The 23,567-nt window shown below is 39.6% G+C and overlaps 1 pseudogene; it reads left to right on the top strand.

Annotated features, from left to right (window-relative positions):
- Nucleotides 1-4,630: 4,630 nt before the first annotated feature.
- LOC105856595 (metallothionein-1G pseudogene) lies at nt 4,631-4,847 on the top strand (annotated as a pseudogene).
- The last annotated feature ends 18,720 nt before the right edge of the window (nt 4,848-23,567 follow it).

Below are 23,567 nucleotides of genomic sequence, written 5' to 3'. Positions count from 1 at the left end.
AATTATAAAATATTATCCAGTCAATGTAATTTCAAAACTATCCTTTCTATTGTCCCATGGGAAATGAAACCAGAATGGCCCTGTGGGAAGGGTTTGGATATGGGGGTGAAAAGCATTGTGTTGTTGTACCCAATTTCTTTTTCTTTTTTTTTTTTAAGAGATAGATATATTTATTTTACCGTTAGCCTCCCCAAAATCTTTCAATAGCTTGAAGGCTATTTCACAGGACAGTAAGCCTAACTTACAAAGTAACAATTTTCTCAGGTGACGGGAGCTCAATCCATATTTATTGGATAACACTTAGGAGCGGGCAAACTTAAAGGCAAAGAAAAGAATTAACTGATCATCAAGCTCTTAACTAGTTAGTTGAATCTATAGTTTCAAGGTCCAACTATACCAGTAAGATATACCACATTTAGAAAGTTTTAAAAACTAATTTGATTTGGAGTTGCTGATTTTTATCATCATCAAGATATGGTATACAATAATGGAAATGTGCTTAGAAATGAAGGAATCTAAAAAAATACTTTAAACGTTATATTGACATGAATACACCCAATTTGCTAGTCGATTCTTACATTGTTTTCAAATGCTAGAGGTGAAAAAAGGGGTTGCTCTACAACCTATGTTCTACAGCATATTCCAGCTGGTAGTCTTTCTCTCTCTCGGTGCTGGAAAAGAGTTTGAATTTAAAAAGAAAGATTCGGGTTCTGGGAGAACTGGAAGTTTGGGAACGGGTTAAGAAAAATAGCAAAGCAAACTAACAGAGAACTCAGGCCCAATAACATGAGAGAACATTTTTTGAGAGCTTCTACATTATAGGATCTGTATTGAATTCTTTTAAATTTATTTAACTGTTTATGACAAAGCTTTAAGGTAGGACCTACTGGCATTTTACTGATGAGCCAAGTCAGGTTCAGAAAGATGGAAGAGCCTTATCATTGTCACACAGCAAAGAAAGTGGTGGAGCTGGAAGGGGAGTCTAGTTTGGAAGACAGAGAGTGAACTCTTAAGAAAAACTGGTGTATATTTAATTTAATGACCATTAAAGGCCAGACACTCTTCTTTTCCCTCTCACATACCTGAGGTAGGTATTATTAGCCCCACTTTAAGTGAAGAATTCAAGACCAAAGAGAGGAGAAGGCTTGCTGAATACCATCTTGCTGCGAACCAGCAAGACTGGATTTGAACCCAGAACTGATGAAAGCTTATATTCGCACCCATTCTGTGGCTCACTTTGGGAGCACGGAGAGGCCATGGCCAAACCTTGTCCTAAATAAGAAGTGCCTTCTTTATTCTATTTAGCTGAGAAACGGGTCATTTTGATGTTTCTTCCCTCCTTGCCATCAACCGAAAAGTCCATTGTCACTACTCAACTCGTTTAGCCCCCGTCAAACTGTAGCAAAAACAGAGAAGAAATCTGACAAAGTATTTTAAACCAAACCCAGTTATTCCAGGCTGAGATTTTAACTGTCATGCAACTACCACTTCAGGAAAGGCAAGCATGACTGTGGAAGGCTGTAGAACTGGGCTGTGGAAGGCAGAATGAGATGCTTTAAGCTGATTGCTTTGATCCACATTTCTTCAGCCCCAGGCCTCCCTCCTGTGAATTGCCTTCCCATCGCAGTCTCCCAGAGTCTGGAACCCCTGGGAAAATAAGTAATATAGAACACCACCCTTTGTTCTTTAGCTGGCCTGTCAAAATTCTTTAATTTAAACTATATCCCCTTTCTCACTTGTGTTCAATTATTCCTTTTCGGCTAAAATGTCTCCATGAGTGTGTGTTATTTCCTGCTTAGTCTTTTAAAGATTTTATTTAAAAAAAAAAAAAAAAGAAGTCCTTCTATCTTAGAGAATAAGTGTGTCTTGCACAGTTTGAAGCAGAAACCATACTGACAAAAAGCTTTTTATTTTTTTCAAATACATTAGCTGCGGTTTATAACTTCAAACCCTGGTAGGGTTTCAATCACATTGGGATACATGCAATTTATGACAAAATAAAATAATACCAGGTCATTTGGAATATAAGAATATTCCTAATTTACCTTTCTTGTAAAAATATACCTTTGTGCATAAGCGAACATATCAGGTTTTAAAAGTTATTTTCTCCACAATCATAATAAGGGTCCAGGAGTTAGGGCTGTGAATGGCTTTTCCATGAGTTTTCAAGAAACTTGGGTTTCTGTCCAACAGTCAGCTGTAGAGAGGTTTTGCTGAGCACACTATATTTTCATCTGCCTTCTGCCTCTAAATTTTGAAGGACACAAATTACTAACCATAAATCTGCCTTCTCTACTAAGACCAAATCCAGCAGCAAGTGCAGACGTATCGTTTGGTGATTTTTTTGTTGTCATTGGGTATGCTGCTAGCATTTCTTTCACTTATCTTATTTGATAAGTTATTTCCAAGTCCTTTAATGATTTTAATTATATATGCATTGTTTTCCAGTGTAATCTAGTCTTTCCATCCTGATTTAAGTTCATTTACCTCAATTCAAGAATACTGACAACAGACAGACTCTGTATTTATCACACAGTGGACATTTGACATTCAGTACTTTCAGGTGGTTAATGATGTGAATGAATCAGGCTTATAATTTTTAGTAGCTTCAGATTCAGAGTTCAGTATTTAGCAGTAAATGCTAACCTAATAACTGTTTAGTCTAAACTTAGTCTTTTTTCTTTCTTAAAATGGCCAAAAACACCAGAGGGAACAAAATAAATGTGAGTAAATGCGTGCCTATGTTTGTGGGTGTACGTATGAGTATTCAGAAAATACATACATAAAATATGTATATTCTTATATTAATAATTATGCATTATAATTATATAACATATAATTACATGTGTTGTAAAGTAATTATATACTTATACACACAAAAAACACGTGTAAAATCTTAATCCAAATCCTCAGTCAAAAGTGACCATATTCCTTTACTCTTTAGAATAAGGACAAGGTTTTTTCTCATCTCCACAAGGGAAATCAAAGTTATTTCTAAGTGCCTCGCCACAGGACTAGGTCTCTCCTTCACCAGCTGATCTCAGCCTCTGTTAAATCTGTGGACACACAGAGCTGTCAAAATCCACCCATTTCTGCAGCTTGTGCAGCACATCAAGACATGAGCTTTAGTGCTTAACAGAGATGTAGTGAAAAGGCAAATGTCTTGGCAGCCATTTAAAATGTGTGTATAAAAGCCCCAAATAGAACTTCATCGGATATCAACTCTGGCATTTGAGGGGGCTTGAAACCTGCCCAGCATCATAATTTATTTTGCCAACAGGTAAAAAATTGACCAGGGTTCAGAATGCAATCCTTCTTCAAATATTATTTCTGGGAACACTTTTCTCACCAAGCATGACCCCACAAATTGAATCTTGCCTTCCCATCCCAGGTATACATTTCATAAGTTCTGCTCTAAAAAGTAAATTGTTTATACAGGCAAGAACAAAGTTGGTCATCTTATGCACCAGAGAAAGATTTAGAATTTTATTTCTAGAACTTTTCACTCCTTTCCTCTTGCCCCCTCCAGATTACTAAAACAACATTTATAGCTCGCGTTTTAAGTAGATCTTGTGAAAAGCTGCCACCATACCAAATTCAGCTTTTAATTAATCATGGATATGGACAGTCAGAAAAGCAGGCAACCTGGCAAACCTCAGAAAATACAGAGCCCCAGTTAGGTGAATAATTTCATTTGCTTTCCTTTGTCAAATGTCCTTCTAACGGTCTGATCAGCAGAGCATCTGAGCAAAAGGAAATGTTAGCATGAGAATTTCAATCAAACAACAATAATAGTTAGCATTAATACTTATTGTTTACTATTTTCCAGAGACCATGTGTTTTAGCTGTTGTCAGTCACACTAGGAAGAGTCTATTATCCCCATTTTACATGTGAGGAAACTGAGGCATAAGATGTAAGTAACTTGCTAAGTCACACAGCTATAAGCAACACCTTTTAACCTAGTAAGCCCATTGCTGGGAAGAAAATAAGCCAAAAGAAAGAAAAAGCTACGTACACAGTATATTAATAGCTTTGAGATATTAAATAACTTGCACTAGATCATACAACTAGTTAGTGGAAGAACTGGATTTTGAACCCAAGCAGTCTTCCCCAGCACCGTGCATTGAATTGCAATGCTGTACTACTTGGCATGTACTGTAGGTGCCTGTGGTATAGTACAAGGGATAGATAATATGAACACCAGGAAACAATTAGAAGACAAATAAATGATTAGCTGTTTGGTAAATCACATAGTGTGGCTGGGGTAGAATATTCAGGGCAGTGTCCTGGAGGAAGACACTTGAGCCAGATTCTGAGGATGAAAGGCCTTTGAGAGACAAAGCAAGGTATGGCACTGATGAGTAATAATTGCTATTCTTTACTGGGCAGTTACTGTGTGCCAGGCACATTTCTAATTGCTTCCCATTCATCAGCTAATTTAACCAAACAAGAAATAAACTTTATGCTCATAAATATACCATATCTGAGTGTTCAATGTCACCTGTTAAAGGAACCAACTTGAAGATTAAAGCATCGAAAAAGACCATACTAAAGCTTCAACATGACTTCCAGCAGCCCGGATGCTTCTTAGCCTCTTGCTTTGGAACTCTGGCCTCACCTAGGTGTGAAATGGCCCCCAGCTGCTCTTGTGCCATGGGCGGCTCCTGCACCTGTGCCAGCTCCTACACATACTAGTGCAAATGCACCTCCTGCAAGAAGAGCTGCTCCTCCTGCCCAGGTATGGGGCTGTGCCAAGTATGCCCAGGACTGTGTCTGCAAAGGAGCATCAGAGAAGTGCAGCTCCTGCACCTGCTGTCAGGAGAACCCTGCTCCAAGATGCATATAGAGTGATGTGTAGAGCCCTGGATTTCTTTTTATACACCTCTGACCATTTGCCATATTCCTTTTTATATAGTATATATGAATGATAATAAAACTAGTGACTTTAAAAAAAAAGACTGTACTGATAACTACACTGTGGCTGATTTCCAGTGAAAAGCATTTTCTTTATTGATCCCCCCACTCATCAGGTAGCATTTTGGACATGGCGTGGGAGGGCTGAGGAGAGAGAAGAAAAACATGCTCCCATTTTCCAGCCTCAACACAATCGGCCTTCCAATAACCCATCTGCCATTTCCCTTGCCCACTAGATCTCTACCCTGACTTTGCAATTTTGCAACAGCCACACCCACCCATACACTTGAATTCACAAGATTATTGAAATTATGAATTTCACAATCAAGGGATATGCAAATATTTTGACACCAAGTAAGGTCCTCACTGGCCTAGTATGGATAATAGATGCTTAAAAAGTAAACGCACTTTCTCCTTGTACAGTTGAATATTCAACATAGTTATTATTTACTTCATCTTATTGTTAATATCTTTCCTAAACTTATTTGTTGCTAGCTGGTCTGTCAGATAAAGATGTGTTAAAGAGCCAACCATGATCCTACCAGTTTCTCCTTGTGTTCCCAAATCTTTTCTTCAACTGGTTTTAGCCTCCTTTCTTAGTTCATTCTGGCTGCTATGACAGAGTACCATAGACGGGGTAGCTATGGGTAACAATAGAAATTTATTTCTCACAGTTCTGGAGGCTGAGAAGTCCAAGATCAAGGTGCTGGCAGATTCAGTGTCTGGTGAGGGCTCATTTTCTGGTTCACCTACAGCAGCCTTTTTGCTACAACCTCACTCACACAGCAGAAGGGGTGAGAGATCTCTCTCAAGCCTCTTTCATAAAGGCGCTAATCCCATTCATGAGAGCAGAGCTTCCAAAAGGTCTAATCACTTCCCAAGTCCCCACCTCCTAATACCATCAACTTGGGGGTTAGGATTCCAATATATGAATTTTGAGGGAACAAATATTCAGACCATAACACCTGAATGATTTCATAAAGATTCACAATTGTTAAGTCTACATTGTGGGTTATATATTTATAGATATAAATTAGCCCTCATTGTCCAGATTGAATATTACTTTGATGTTTAGAATTTGCACATGACTACAAACCCAAATAGTAGTGACTTAACCGAATGGAGGCATACTTCTCTCCTATAATAAGCACAAAAGTAGGTGGTGGTTGGCTTTCATTCAGTGGCTCAAAAATATTAGTGTCCAGGTCCCTATAACTTTTTGACCTTTCCCCATAATGGACAAGATGGCCACTGCAGCTTTAGCCATTGTCCCTACAGTCCAAGGTGGAAGGACAAAGGGCAAAAGGGCAAACACAGCTGAGCATATCCCCCTACAGGGAGCTTTCAGGAAATCTCACCCAACAACTTCTGCTCAATCTCATTGGTCAGAACTATGTCACAATGTCTCTATATCTGCAAGGGAGACTGAGAAATAAGGCTTTCAATCTGGACACCTTGCCACTCTATCCCCAACAAAATCAGAACTCAGTTACTGCAGATGAAAGGGAGATTGGATAGTAGGTAGCAAACTCCAGTCTCTGCCACATTGCTATTGCTGCATTCTCCTATTATTTGACTATCCCTTTTGTTTTTGCTTAACTCTGGGTCCCTTGTGGATAACATACATATCTCAGTCCTTTCTGTTACTTCTAACAGAAAACCTGAAAGTGGGTGATTTATAAAGAAAATGAATTATTTCTTAGTTATGGAAGCTGAGAAGTCCAAAGTCAAGGGGCCATATCTGGTGAGAAGCTTCTTTACTGGTCACATAACCAGGGGCTGAGCATGCTTACATGTTAGCTCAGGTCTCTGTTCCTCTTCTTACACAACCAAGAGTTCCTAGCCCAAGATAAACTATTAATTCATTAATCCATGAATGGATTAATCCATTCATAAGGGCAGAGACTTCATGACCCAATCACCTCCCAAAGACCCCATCTCTCAATACAACAACATTGGGGATTAAATTTCAACGTGAGTTGTGGAAGGGACAAATATTCGAACCATAGCAATAAAGCTGATTTTATTTTGACTCAAATTTGTATCACATTGCTTAATATTTTTTGTGAGTTTTTGTTTCATTGATATATTAATAGTTGAACTATTTTGTTTTTATGCTTCCTTGTTATCTTTATTTTTCTATATAGACTATGTTTGCTTAACTCTTTTTCTATAGAGATTTATAAAATATAAAATCCCTTTGTTATTCTACTATTCACAGTCCACTAAATAGTCAAGAAAAAATTATCATTTCCCTATACATAAAATGAAGAAATTAGCATGCTTTTACTTTTTCTCACCCTCTTTACTTATGTCCTAGCTGTTATTGATGTACTCTGGGATTTTAAACCTAATATATTATTGCCAACATTATTACTTATATATCTTGTCTTTCAATAATTATTTTAAAAACATTACTTGGCAATATTCTCAGTATTTTCTATGTATCCTATTTTTAACTGGTTTCAAATCCTCAATTTCTGTTGTTTCACACTATGATCTTCTCATTCTTGAAATGTTACAATAATGATGTACCTCTCTGAGAGTTCCTTATAAGAATAATATTTGAGTAGTATGTGAAGATATCATTTCATCTGGAGAAAATTTTGTTTTTGCTTTTGTATTATTTATGGCAACATTTCATTTGGATTTAGGTGATTCTTCATTTTAGGGAAGTTTTGTTTTTTTTTTTCTGTTATATCTTCAGTATTGTTTCTGTACCATTTATTTTGTTCTCTTATTCAGGAGTGCATATGAATCTCTAGACTATGCATCTATGTTTGTGTTAAAGCGTATTTCATGTTGTTCTGGCTGTGACTGAACTCAGTATCCTCAGTTCCATTGACCCCCTCTTAGGGCCAGTTCATTCATAATTCCTACTGTTTGCTGGGTTTGATTCACAAACTCTGGGGTATACCAGTGCTACAACTTTTAAAGACTACTTCTTTCACCAAGGAAAGATAATTCCAGTTTTGAATCTTTGCTGTTTGCTGACGGATTTGACCTCACCTTCAGCCCTCACCTCTCCAAATTAGGAAATGTTAGCAGAATTCTGCCAGGATCCTTTTACATACTCCCCAAGCAGACTTTTGTTTCTGAGCAACAGAAATGTCTCATCTACTATATCAGCAAAAATTCCTCCACGTTTTAGTAATGTCAAAGTCATCCTTAGTTTTCAATCCTCACGTAGGTGATCCTGAATTGTATATTCCCTTTGTGACTTCCATGAGTGACCATAAAAGGAAAGTGTAAGTTAAAAGGCTGGCCTCTTAACTCCCAAACAAGTCAGTAATAATAATTGTAAGTACAATAATGGCTGCTATTTATCATTCTGTGTGTCGGAACTGCGCTAAGTATTTCACAGATATTAGTTCATGTAATTTTTACTTCAAGGTTATAAAGGAGGTATTGATCTCCTTTCTTCTTTGATAAGTAAGGAAAGCAAGAGCTGAATGTGCCCAACTTTCGACAACTAGCAAATGGAAGAGCCAGTAGTGGAGCTCTATCCTGTTTGACTATAAAACTGATGTTCTCAAACTGTGCATTATCCTGCCTCCCATAAGGGGGAAAAAAGACATCCAGAATCCATTGTGATGAACTTCCTACTGGGTAAACCCAAAACAAAAGTTAAGGATTAAAGCCAAGATCTCAAACATAAAAAGCAGGGGCATTAGCCCTGCACGCCCCATGTTCCAGCCTACTGCTTGTGCTTCCTGCTCACCACAATTTCTTCCCTCAGGAAAGCAGTAGTTACAGAGTGCAGCATCGTAACCACCCAAGATCAGAGTGAACTCTACAAAGCCTCAGAGCCAGCTCCGCCTAGGTGCTTTGGTTTGCTTTGCTTTTGTGTTTCTAGATAAGGTAGCTGAGGCATTCAGAAGCTCACATAGCTGGTTAATAGTAGAGCTGGAAAAGGAAGACTTTCCATCTAGTGACACATATTTTGGGAATAATTAGATTTACATGCACCAGAGTAGCTATTATTTTATGTTTTAAGTCTTGAGATAGTAGAAGGGACACAAGGTATACAGCCAAACGGATCAAATCCTGGCTCTTCATGACTAGCTATGTGACTTTAGGCAAATCATTAAATTTCTCTCAGCTTTCCTATCACATATGAAACAGGAACAAAAACAATTAGCCAAGAAGGTCCCTAGAAGGAGGAAATATAATGACATAAGTAACAGTCAGATCACAGTACCTGGCATCTAGAAGGCACTGTACAAATCTGTTTTCCTTTCTAAGGGAAACTATACACTTATTGAACCAAAGGGAAGAAACTTGTCCATGTTTAGCTGTATCCTCACTCCAAGGACATCATGGCATAGTGACGACGGTGGCTGCAGAGCAAGCTGGGAGTATTGAGAGAAAAGAGCCCATAGCACTAGGACAGAGACAAAGGTTAAGCCTCAGACAAATGAGAAGATAAAAATGCATCCCTCCATTCTCACTTAAGACATTTATAGTTCTTCTGACAACCGGATCCATGACTTTGAAACACTCAGGATAGCTTCATGTGTCTAGCATATGGCCCCCAAGAAGTGAGATTGTTTATGATGATTATTGTACACTTTGGTTAAGACACAACTGATCCATAATTTAGATGGACAAGCTGGAATCTTGACCTCCCAGAGACCCCTGGACCCCGTGGGATGGCAGAAGCAGGCTTCTCTCTCTTGCCAGAGGAGAGATGTCTTCCTTTCCATTACCTCATACAATGACACTTGTTCTGGAGTCCTTCCCTCATGACACTGCATTGCCTTGAAGCATATGACAAAAGTCAGATCTCAGCCCAGCTCAGGAAGGGAAAGTACAAACCCTGCACTAAAAGGACATAGTTTACACACCAAGGAAACTACAGGAACTGGCTAATAACACCAACCAGAAGATATGTATAGGAATGGGATTTCAGGGTATCAGGCCAAAGGGGAAAAATAGATCAAGGAGGACTTACTGGTGTGAGGTCACTGATCTGTGACTCAGCATACAACAGCCTAGCAAGGCCACTTGGAATTTGTCCTAATACTCTACCAGGATGGACACAGTGATAAAGTCTTAAAGCCTGGACACAGGGACGGCCTACAGTAAAGACAAGGAAGCAACAAAAACTTCCTTGGAATAGTGTTTAGAAAGACGTCAGAAGGCTCAGAAGGTAGAAATATCAAAAGGGTCTTCCTACATAAAGACTGAGAATTCATTCTCTGTGTTCCTGGGAAGGGCTCAAAGGACCCCCTGCAAGGAAGGCGATAAGTAATTTGCTGGTGAGGAGAGCATAGACAGCTCTGAGAAGCTTGGCAGTGGATGTGCTCATAGCAGGGATGCCACCACTACAGAACTGATCCCCCAAGTATCAGTGCTGACAGGGGGACTCTGGGATGTCAGGAACCAGGTGGAAGTCCTGAGCCATTAGAGACAAGGGAGATGTAAGTACTACCTACAACAGGCAGCGAGGCCGGGTGGCAATCAGGAGCCTTGACTCAGTGGCTAATCGGTCATGGTATGCCTAAGATTGAAATAGGTTGCTGACTATGGTGTTGCTCAACTTGTATGATTGAGGGGTCAGGGGTGGCAGGGAGAGAGGAAGAAGGAGGGAGGAAAGAGAGAGAGAGGTTGGAAGGATGAGAACAAGGGAGAGGGAGAGAGGAAAAGAGAGGAAGACAGAGGGGAGAGAGGAACTACAGAGAATACCAACATCAGCCATCACAATGGAAGAAATAAGTCCTCACCCAGATCTAATCCAGTTCACAGACCCACAACTGTGGGACATCAGGTCCTCTTAAAGAAGGATCTTTTAGTATAATTACAAATATACTGTTCAATATTCCTCTAATATTTCCCCAAGGGACTTGCAGTCATTTGTCATTATAACTGTCATTATACTGCAGAAATGACCACCCAAACTTTAAAGACCAATAAATACAAAGTCTGAGCTAATAATAATGCAAAACTCAAATGCCACTGAGGTGCTTTAGAGTAGGAGGTTTGAAGGTCAGGTAGTAAGTGACTATACATCCTGATTTTTATCTCACAGTTGGTACAATGGGTTATTTCCCCAAGCCCTGACTATATCATTGGCATAGAAATACTTCACAGCTGTCAGAATCCTCACATTTATTTTCTGACTTATGAGTAGGAACCATCATGGTAGGAAAGCACCTGGAACTACCTGCCCTGCCCAATCAAGATACTAAAATGGGAAGCAATATCTCACCACCATGGAAAACTTAAATGCTACCGGTGTGGTGACCCCTGTCCCATCCCTGTTCAACTCAACTCTCTGAAATGAGATCAATTGTGTCAGATGATGGGGAATTACCACAATGGATCCAGGTAGTTGTCCCAGTTTGCAGCTGCTCAGGGGGATGTGGTATTTTCACTAGAGAGATCAACCAACACAGCTCTGGCACTTGGTGTGTGGCTCTTGATATGGCAAATGAACTCTCAATTCACAAAAATAAGAAGAATCAAAAGCAGCTTAGTTGCCTTAGCTTCACATGGCAGGAAGAATACACATCCACTATCTCACCACAAGGCTGTGGTGACACTTGTTGTCCAGCATAATATGGTCTGCAGGGACCTTGATCTTGATATTCCACCAAACTTTATGCTGACCCACTCTATTAATGACAATTGCCCATTGGACCAAGGGAACAAGGTGCCCTAGAAATCACCTGTGTGCCATGGGGGTTGGGGGGTGGGAGACCTGACACATGAGTGAAGTGTTTTAGAGATATGGTAATCTGGACTATGTGGGATCTCTCTTCCAGGTAAAGAGCTAGTTGCTATATTTCACACATTCCACCAGCAAGAAAGAGGCATGGTGCTTTCTGGGTCCCTGTGGATTTTGGAAGCAGCATTCACTATATATGGGAAGACTGCTTTTATCCACGTACTGGATGTCTTAGGTTGGTTCCCCAGCAGCAGACTCTTAGAGAAGGATATGAGTAGTTTATTTGAAAGGGATGCTAGGAAGTGAGATAAGAAAGGAAAGAAAGCCAATCAGGGCTGTGTCACCAAGCAGAGTACCACTGTGGACAGTGGAGGTATGATTCCCCTGGAGAATTCTGGAAGACAGTGTAGAACACACCTCAGAATTGTCTCGAATGAGAAAAGAACCCATCTGCAATTGTTTGAAAGATGCTTCCAGGGATAGTAATGATCTAGCACTTCTAGTTTGCCCTGTCCATAGGCGACAAATGCTCCCATAGCCAGTAAAAATCCCTCTCGCAGAGAGCCACAGATACTCACAGTAAACAGATGGTGCGTGGAAGTCACACCAAGGATATATGGGCCAGGCACTGGGGGGAGTGTGGGCTACATTTGGTGACTTATAAGGGTGTCAGTTTCAAATGTGGGCAGAACCAGGGACCAATCTATAGCAGGTCCAGGCTGTGGTACAAACTACCGCACAGTCCACGAGACCTAGCAGACGCAATGTTGAGGACGGTGTCCACAGTGTATAAGGATGCTCCAGGGAGTCTCTGGCAAGCCTCAACAGGAAAGTTCTAGCACATGCCTCAAGGGTTCCGGAGCAGGACCTTATTTAGCATAGACCTTCTCTCCATTTGAAAAGCAGCCACTGTGTAGACACCAAACAACTCTGTGCTCAAAGAACTGTATTCATCACGAGCTGGTATTATCACATCCACCAGGTTATAAGATTAAGCAGGCACAGCCCAAATTTACCGTATGACTGCAACGATATATTCAGGATGGGGCTCAACCAAGTCCATAGCAAATTTCATGGATAGGGGACAGACTCTCACCCACCCACCTCTACTGCCCTGACACCTGCCCTTCATTGCACTGTCTCCTCTCCCTGAGGCCTCATTGGGCTCTTTGAGTCTCCTTGTCCTAAGTACTGGTTCCTCATCATCAATTTGTCTAACCAAGCTTGGGAATTTCGAAAGTTCTTGCTTTGGGTATAGGTTTTCATTTTGACTGAGAGTGGTAGCTTCCTACGGAAGCCATGAAGCTATTCAGAGGGCAATAGCAATGCTTGGTGACTTCAAATACTCTTCAGGCAGCCCACTGGGGTTCAGCAAACCACGAAGATAACAGATTTAAGTTCCAGCTTCCTTTCTTCCATGAAAAAGCTTCCATGGGAAAAGCTGTCAGCAAATCTATTAGATCTCTTAATCTAAAAGAACTAGTTTGAAAAGAGTTTTCTGAAAAGTTTCCAAATATCTCATTATCTTCCTGTCTTAAAGCTGGGAAGAAATTTATTCTTATGGAAAATGGCTCTGCTTACACCCATCTATAGCTACCAGGAATTATATATTTTACATATTGAATCCTAATAACACTGGTAGGTAATATTAAGCCTATTTTACAGGTGAGAAAGTGAGCAGCGGAGCAGGATTCTAGCTCTGTCTGCACATGGAAGCCCATGCTTAATCACTATATTAAATGCCTGGTCAGACAGTCAAATTCTGCCTGCTGAAGTGTCTATTAGGTGATAACCTCAGGAAAACCAACTGCTAAATAGAGCCCTGGCACAAACATGGCATGATATTTTTTCCCTTCTCACAGAAGCAAGTGGAGCCAATAGGCTGTGATCACTATTCCTAAGTTTTCAAGTACATCCAAGGCACTTCACACGTAAAAATTCCAGAGGCAGACAGTCCACAATCAGCAGAGAAGGAGCTTCCTTCTACTCTGTTGTCTACTGTCCTCAATACATGCCTTCCACCTCATAATCCAAAACAGAGACCTTGAAATTGCTGCTCTCTGTCCAAAAAGAAAGATTCCCCAGAGAAGGGACAGCTGTGCACTGTTAGCAGCCAACACTCTCAACAGCTGAGGATAGTTTTTCTGGCCCAGTAAAGGGGAGCTGGGCAGGACAGTATCCACTATATGGTCCAACTTCCAAATCCATATTTGGGGTAGCAAAAAGGAGAATTGGGCATTCTCATTCCCTTTAAGGGCATTTCCCAGGAAAGGTGCATGCTGCTTCTTGCATACATTCCTTCTATCAGAAGTTAGTCACATGGCCACAAACAGCTGCAAGGGAAATTGGAGAAAACCATTTTTAACATGGAGGGCTATCTGCCCAGTTATTAATTGGTAGTTCAATTATTCAAGACTTTGAGAGACAATTAGCAATCTATGGTCCACGTTGTCAATTTGATCCTCAATGTTCCGCCCAAGGCAAGGTGTTTGCACTTGCCTCAGGACTTTCACCGATTCCAGCCATCCTTCCCACTGACCTGGCGCTGGCCCTGGGAACCTCTGTGTCAAAGTATGATCACCGTCTTTCCTCCACCTGTCAGGGGCCTTCTTACACCCACACCTTGAAGTCTTGACATCTTTGGGCTCAAGGGCTGTCTACCTCCTCCACTTCTTACCTAGGATTCCCTCTCTCAGTTCTGGCTTCTGGAACTCTGAGTCCTCCCTCTTCCTCGTGTGATTAAAATAAAAGCATAACATCACTTTTACGGGAAAACATACTTTAGTGTAGCTTTACCCTTGTTTGCTAACAGTTACCACAGTTACAATTTAATAGAAATCGTAATTCCACACTCAGAGTAACAAGAGAGTGGTTTCCTTACACATGCACATGGCAGCAATTGTAAGGTTGTTCTGTGCTTGGAGAATACTTTTATTCACCTAACTCTAAGGTTAAGAACTGATTGCAAGGCAGTACACACCGCTAGAAAGGGGTGGGGATTCGGGGTGCATTCTGCATCGGATTTTTAAATTATAAACCAAATTACACAAAGATATAAAACCATAATGAGGAAATGGCTAAGGACATGAACAAAAGTAGAAATACAAATGGACAATAAATCTACAAAAAATATTCAACTTCTAAGAATACGATTAAAGTAACAAGCCTATCTGATTGGTAAAGATTAAGGAGAATTATATAAATAAAAGAAAAGGACACTGAGAAATTAACTGGCAGAAGAGGAAAATGGTACGATTTGGGGGGAAAAACAATTTGAGAAAACAATCATATCTTGTTTAAAATGCTTTAATCTTAGGTATCCCCCTGCTGGGAATTGTTGGACAAGTGTAAAAAATGTTTGTACAAGACTATTAAGCTTACATTTGTTGATAATAGAAAAAAACCTAAAAGTCTAATGCTAAAGGAATGGTTTAATATGTAACTGGACTTCTATGTAATGGAATGCTATGTAGCCATTTAAAATTTTAATTAGATCTGTAGTCCAGTCACTGATATAGAAAGATTTTTACGCTACAGTTTTTAATTTAGGAAAAAATGTAGCTTATATAATAGTACACGTTCTGTATGCAATACATTTTGTAAAATGTGTGTTTAATTACATATCTATTTTTATATATTTATAGTGTAAATAGTAAATAGAGAGGATATATACCCAAAAATGTTACCTATAGTTTTCTCTGGGAAGCAGGATTTCTGATTATTTTATTGGTTTTTTTTTTTTTTTTTTTTTTACAAATCTGTTTATTGTGATCTTTCCACAAAACTTTTATATTATTTGAGAATTTGCTTATATTTAAGTCATAAAAAGTCTAAAGAACATAGCATTAAATATTTACCAATTCTTTAGAGGGGAAATTACTTTCTAAGTGACAGAAATCACAAAAGAAAAGACTAATTATTTACCAAAAATAACAATTTTGGTACGCTAAAATGCAAGAAGTCTGAAGGAAAATATCTATTGCAAACCTTATAGCAAAATCTCACATAATATAATCAAAAAAAAGTACTCTAAAAATGAAATAGGAAAAGCATATGAACTATGTAAACTGATAATTCTCAAAATGGGAAAACCAGTAAGAAACACATTAAGAAATCAATTTCATTATTAATTTAATAAAGTTAACACACCGCTATTAAAATTTGTAATTATTACATTAAGAATTGTGTGAAATTGCTTCTTTTGTACAATTTTGTAGCTGTAAAATTGGTGCAATACTTTTGGAAAGCCATGTGGCAATAACCATCAGAAGCCAGGAAACTGATTAGCCCCTGACCCAGTAATGTCCTAGAGAAACAGTCCAGTTTTTACAAAAGCTACATGCGGGAAGATGTTTATGATAGCTTTTTTAAATATTTAATAATAGCAAATTAGAGCAAATATTCTAAATGTCAACAACCCAAGAATGCTTAAATATATTGTTGGTAAACCTACTAAATGGAATATAATGCAATTATTAAAATTATGCATATGGTGATTAAGTAATAACATAGAAAAATTCTTATGTTAAGTGCCAAAAACTGGATACTGAATTGCATGGTACTTTTAGAGTATGTATTAAAAAATAGACTTAAATATGCAGATATGTTCAGACAATTAACAATTTTTTAAAATTATCTATTGTCGATATTTTCATTAAAGAATGTGCATTTTAATCATCTATTTTAAGTGATGGCTATCACTTAAATGTGGAAAATTATGATACAATATTATCTGAAGACTATTCAGTTGCATGTACATATAGATTGCAATATTCATTCTTAAGAAAATTATCTGCTGTGATGATGAAATTACAGATAAATTTATATATCATCTAGCAATCAAAATTGTATCATTTTATAAAAATAACTTATTTATAAACAAAAGTACCTATGGAGCAGAATAATATATCAATAAATACACTCTGAGCAAAAAAATCTGAAATATAAAAAATAAGCTTAAATCTAGATTTGCCATCTTTCTTCATGTGTTCAAAACTACAAATCATTAACCAGCATTTACTTTTCTTAATAAATAGAATATAGTTTGGCAATGATTTTGACATAAGAACATAGGGAAAAGACGAACAGACAGACATTAGTGTGTTGCAAACTAATTTCTGAGAGGCAGTAAGTAGTTTGAACTCCCAGGGTGAGGAAATGAGAATAGACACAATGCCACATCCCAGTTCCTGAGTATTTCATAATCCGTTTTCTGTGATCAGTCTTCCACAAGTCTGGCCTGGCTCCCAGAAAAAAAAAAAATACACGAACTTTCTACTTCAGAATGCCTCAGGCCTCCTCTCTTTTCTTCGCAAATGTTTCCAATGTGCCAACTATTCACAGGTGGCTTCTGAAGTTTCCCGTCCATGCCCAGAGTCCGACAGGATTTGTCAGTTACTGGTAATTCTCAGGAAATGGAACTCTCGCCATCCTTCAAGAGGAGCAAGGAAGCATTTGCCATGACAGCTTCGCCTGCAGGCGCACAGCTGGTATCCATTCCTCCCGTGCAGAACACTCACTTCACGCAACCATTGTTGTGCTGTTCCCTGTTTGGTACCACAGTTTTCTAGATGCATTGGAAAGAAATTGGAAAACAAGCAGCTAAGGAAAAGGCTGGCTGCCTGACAGTTTGGCCTTCCATGTTTAGTTGATAGCCGTGACTGAGACAAGGGTGCTGCACGATGGTGTAATCTTTTCCAGAATGCCTTCACCATGTTATCAGCTGCTTAGTAAGATTTAGTCCCACTTGCAGACATCACCGCTTGGGGGTTATTTAAGTGCTCAGGTGTTTTGCCAAGCAGCCTGGTGGCATTCCTGCACAGTACCCCAACTCAGCAGCTCCCAACAGTCTCTTAACAGTGAGGAGGAAGACCAATGACATTTTGCCAATGGGCAAAGTCAGACCTAATGGAGTCCATCCCTTCACAGGAATATTTGACAGGGAAGTCGAATACTAAACTAATTTCTAATTCACAATACCTCTAAGTGAAATACTACCCTTTCCTCTCCCATTCAAGAAGGCATTTCAGAATATCTGTGCACAAGGACATTATCACTGAGAAAACTTTCAAGCCACTTGAATTTATTCAATGTTCAAATGATTAGGGGGCAGGCATTGCAGTTATTAGTAATAAAAATTACTTACAACACAATCCAAAGCTATACTTTAGGTGCAACTTAACTGCCTTAACCACCCAGCAACCCAGATGCATTTTGACTTCTAAAGAGGTCAGAACATTGGCTCCACTCTTGCTATAAGAGAACTACAGGTGGGTTTGGCCCTTCGTGGCTTCATCCTCAGTTCTTTGCAAAGCCTGTATGGTGCCCCTGTTGCTCTTTCCATGGCTGACACAACTGCAAAATCAAACCCATGGTTTTCTTCCTCTTGTCAAGAGGTACATCCATCATCAATAAGTAGTAGAAAGTCAGAATCAGTAGGCAGAGCTCACTGGCGATACAAAGCCAGGCTACTGCTAGCTGTAGTTCACGGTCCAAGCAGTGAAAGGGAGCCATGCTTTGCTCTCTTATACTCCCCAAATGTCAGCTGTTGCCTGATGTATCTTTTTCCCACATTTCAAATCCTTCCAACTATGGTCCATGGCTATGCTTATTTTGATATATATATATATATACAAAAGAATACATAATATGCATATGTGCAGTTTGAAGAGTACAAAATACTTGTGTACCAAACACCTACCTGGCTTAAGACATGGAGCCTTACCCATAACTTGGAAGCCCCCTCCCAATAACATTCCCTTCACCCACTACCATTCTCACCCCTCACAGGGGTAATCACTACTCTGATTTTTGTAATAATAATTCCTTCCTTTGCTTTTAAGATTTTATTATTATTTATATAGGCCTAAACACATTACGTTGTTTCCCCTAGTTTTAAACTTTACTATAAACAAAATCACAAAATATATTCTTTTGTGACTTCCAAATAAGTAACATTATGTTTTTGAGATTCCTCTATCTTGATATCGATAGCTGTAGTTAATTCATTTTTATATACTATTCCATTGTATTAATATACCCTTTGTCCTATTGAAATGTTTCTAGTTTTTGTTTGCCTGTTTGCTTTTTGAAAATTGCTTTTGTAAACATTGTTGAACCTGTCTCCAAGTGTACAAGAACAAAGTTTTCTAAAGGTTTTCCTTAGGAGTGGAATTGCTGGGGTAAAGTCACATATTTGACTTTACTGTAAAGCACATTTCTATATACTCTGCTTTGTCTCTGACCTTTCTATTCAATTTAACTGTTTCTTTCATCTATTCCTGCATCAATATCAAAGTATCTTTATTAAAAGACAAATCTTTTTCTTCTTCTGGTTCAAGTCTCCATCTTCTTCTAGAGTAGTCTTATTTTTCAGGAGCCCTTTGCTTATCCAAATAAATTTTAGAGTCTAGTTACATTAAAAAAGTTACTAGTTACATTAAAAAAGTAGATGTTAATCATAATTAATATGAATTTATGAATACATTTGAAGGGGACCAATATTTTTCTATTTAACTATATAACATACCCCTCCCTTTAGTTAGAACTTTAATTTCTTTTAATAGCATCATTATTGTTTTGACAAAGGAATTGCACTTCATTTTTATTGGTTCCTGTGTACTAGATAATTTTATAGTTATTGTGAAATATAAAACTCTTTAAAATTACATTACATTACAAAATAACATTACAACTGATTGTTAATGGTATATGGAATTTAATTGACTTTAGTATATTGATTCCATAGCAGAAACTTGCTAAATGTACCTACTAATTCTAATAACTTCATCAAAAACTCTTTTGCATTTTTACACAACTATTTCATCTGAGTGACCATATTAATCCCTCCTTTCCAATAACTAAGTTTTCTTTTTTAAATTTGTTTTATTGCCTCACTCACTGTAATTTGCTAGAACCTCCAGTAAAATGTTAAATAGAAGTGGTATAGTGATCATCCTTGTCCTGCTCCTAATCTCGGAGGGAAAGCTTTCAACATTCTATCATTAATTATGATATTTATTTAAGTTTTTATACTTGCTATCAATTGGGTTAAGAGAGTTCCCTCTGTTACTAGCTTGGTAAGAGGTTTTATCATAAATATTCTGTTAGCCAAATGGAGTTGCTAATACTGAACCCTAGAATTAAAGAGGCATAAAGTACCCACCCAGTCATAGCAAAGCTGATCTGAGCAGCAGGCCCTCCCCTTAAGAGAGGCCCCTATACAATATTTGGTATGGCAGGAGAGAACTCACATCCTGTTTTTTTTAAAAAAAAAAGCACCTTCTTAAAGGAAAGGAGGACAAAGCTGAAATAATCATGGCCAGTTATTCTTCCAAAATTTACCAATCAGAAGAGTCATTCATCTCTTATAGGGTAGAATGAGTAAGGGAGTTTATACAGTTTTCCCCACTAGGGGAGAGGAAGAGAGGGGGAGAGAGGGAGGGGAAGAGAGGGGGGGAGAGAGGGAGGGGGAGGGGGGAGAGAGGGAGGGGGAGAGGGGAGAGAGGGAGGGGGAGGGGGGAGAGAGGGAGGGGGAGGGGGGAGAGAGGGAGAGAGAAGCTTTGCCCCTAAGTGCATCCCATTTTAAAGAGGAGGCTTTTACATATGCACAAGAACCTGTTTTGTAGAAAGTTCTTAGGGCAGCATGGAAAATTTGTGTGTGTGTGTGTGGGGGGAATCCATTGTGTCCTACTTAATTTCTCAACAAATATGCAAAGAATGAAGAATGCAGCCATTCCCATTTCCAGCTATCTGCTTAGAGTTACAATCAGGACAGGTTCTCCCCTCATGAAAGTTTGATTCAGTCTGTATACCCTCTGCAAACACAAAAGCAAAAATATCTGTCTAATCTGTCCTCCATGTAGCTCTCAAACTTATGTGGGGGGGAGGGGTAGGTGCTGGGGATAGAACCCAGGGCCTCATGCACCAAACTTTCACACTGAAAAAAGTCTCACTAAACAATTCTTACCCTTACTTCCCATAAAGCACAGAAACACTTCAGAGCTTTTCTCTGCCCACCTTGATCTGTCTGCAATATATAAGAGCTAGGAAGGAAGCTGTCTCAGTCAGTTCATGCTACCAAAACAAAATGCCTTAGACTGGGTAATCTATAAAAAGCAGAAATTTATGTCTCACAGTTCTGGAGGCTGAGAAGTCCAAGATCAAGCTGCTGGCACATTCAGTGTCTGGTGAAGGCTCACTCTCGGCTTCCAAGATGACGCCTTCTTGCCGCGTCCTCACAAGGCGGAAGGTGGGAGGGCAAGAAGGGACTGTGGCATTCCCTTCACCCCTTCTGTAGAGCACGAATCCCATTCATGAAGGTGGAGTGCTCATGACTTAATCATTTCCCCAAAGGCCCTATATTTTAATACTATCACATTGGGTGGTAGTTTCCAACATATGAATTTTGGAGAGAAACACATTCAAACCATAGAAGAAGCGACGTTGAATGATGAAAGTGCAATTGACTCTGGAAGATCTCCACTAGGCCTGTGCGCCCATCCACCAGGACCAGCACCTGTGAGTGTTGGCTGCTAATGGCTCACAGCTGCGCCTCCTCTGGGTGATTGCCTCGAGCTACAGAAGCCATTTTGCCAGGAAATTCCCAGGGGGTTAAACTCCACTCTCCCAAGCCAGGTGCAGCCTACAGCCAATGACTGATTGATATGGAGTCAAAAGCCCAGCCCTACTGCCACAAGTTGGGATAACTCTGTAGTGCATTTCTCCTCCAGAGCCCCTGTGGATCAGACTCCAGCTGCAGTCATCCTGTGCTTAGCTTCTCCCCTGCCCTATTCCACTTCCCTCACCTGCTTACTGATTTTTCCTGAAATCCTCAATAAATCACTTGCACAAGTTTTCTCATCTTGAGCTCTACTTCTAGAGAGCCTCACCTAGGACAGGGAGCCAGAAGGAAAAATAAGTATATTTAGGATATTTCAATGCCTCTTAGCAGCTCTGTCCAGTATCTTTCTTATATTTTGGTTAACTATCATTGCAGTAAAACTCACCATATTAAAAATACTGCACCTATCTACTATCATCACATTTGGGGAAAGTGATGATTACAATGGATGCACTGTCTTGGTCAGTTAAATTCCTTCCTCACTGAAGGATCCATTGTTCAATTATTCCTATAGTCTGTGAATTATAGTGATGTGCTGCTATGTCTTGACCTTTACATTATGCTCTAACTTGATTAACTGACCATTTAATTTCTCCCCTGTTAGCAGCCTCCCTGCCTTGTGTAGAAAAGACAGATGACCAACCAAAACAGACTACAGAAAAGGTCAGGAAAGTAGAAGGTATGGCCATATTTCATGGAACAATGTATGAATGGCAATTCAGATACATCATCCCCTCAGGGAGAAGGGCAAGTAGCAGAAAATACATTCTTTCCCACTCCAGTGGCACCCTGTTCATTTACATGTTAACCAAATGGAAACTCAGAACACCTGACCAGCCTTGACAACTGCTGCCCGCCTTCCTCTTATGGCTGAAATCCTTGGCCTCCACAGTGACAGAGTGCTAATGGCCAACACCAGTCCACGTGTACAAGGTATCTTATATCTTGAAAATATCCTATCACAAAGAATCATGCTCCCAATGGACATACAAAGTATGACTTCAGCTTTTAAAAACTGATTAGAATGCAGAGAGGTGAAAGTGACTTTTCCCTTCATATAATGAGTAGGAAGCTCGTGGTTAAGAGTGTGGGCTTTGGAGAGGAAGAGTCCTGAGTTCAACTTCTGGGTTTGCCACTTACAGGTTGAGAAAACAGTCAAATTATTTAACCTTTCTGAGCCTTGCTTTCCTCATCCATTAAAATGAAGACAATAATTAGACCTACTATTTTGATTCTAGAAGACTGATTGTCACACAGGTAAAGCACTTAGTATAATATCTAGCACACATTTGTTGAGTATTCAACAAATCTCTCTTGCTATGCTTACTTTTCAAGACACATGTTCAGAGTTAAATTTGGTAATACAGAATCCCACTTTATAGATAAAAGAAGGTAAACATAGGTCGGTGAATACAAGTTCTCAAAAGGCACCCAGGGCCGGCAGCGCAGTGCGCACTCCGGGGTTCTCCATTCTCCGGGAAGGCAGTGGCGTGCGGCGGGTTGCTGCTTACGCTGCAGTGCAGCCCTCTCGGGACTGAGGGGCGTGGGAGCCTGGCCTGTGTTGGTCCCGCTCGCTGTTATGCTACTAGGGCTTCCTTCAAAGGCATGGACCATACAGTTGTTCCGTATCTGAACCTTTCTGTAATATGACAAGTGGCTCCAGATGACTTTGCAAAAAACCAAAAGCAAATGGATTAACATGCTAAAATAATTAAACCAAAGACTTGGTAGAAAATGAGTATCTGAAGTCACTGGCTTTTCAGAATTTAAGATGTCTTCACTATATATATATTTTTTTTTAGTTCAAATTCATTTTAAGCTAGTTATTCTTGCTGTGTTGCTTGCAGGAGCAAAACCAAACAAAACTGGTCATAATCTAATCACGAAACAATGAGAGATGACAATCTCCCAAGTGGTTGTGTGGTGGTGATTGTCACTGCTACTCTCTCATATTTATTGTGCCCCTTTCTCCTCTGCTCTGTGCCCCAGAAGGCTGACCCACACTGGATTGCATCATTCATTCGGCTCCCTGCCCTCCAGCTTTCAGCTGAGTTCGGCCAAAGAATGGCATTAGCAGAAATTGGGAAGGAAGGGGGAGAATTAGGCTGAGATAAGATATTTATTCCCCCAGCTCCCTCCCTGCCAATCACAGCAGGTTAATTACATCTTGAGGACTCACTCCCCCTCCCACCTCCACCTCCCCTTTCTTTCCCTCACCTCCTCTCTCTCTCTGTGGGTTCCAATAACCAACAGCAGCTATAGCCTCAGGGCCACTGCACCAGCCTCTCTGCTTTCCCTAACTCTCCTTTGGTAAAAAGCCCTTTTTATTAGTCTGTCCTCGAGTTCCCCAATTTGAGTGT

Source organism: Microcebus murinus, chromosome 12 (genome assembly GCF_040939455.1).
Source record: "Microcebus murinus isolate Inina chromosome 12, M.murinus_Inina_mat1.0, whole genome shotgun sequence".
Lineage (NCBI taxonomy): Eukaryota > Metazoa > Chordata > Mammalia > Primates > Cheirogaleidae > Microcebus > Microcebus murinus.
This window is presented reverse-complemented; position numbering and strand designations above follow the sequence as displayed.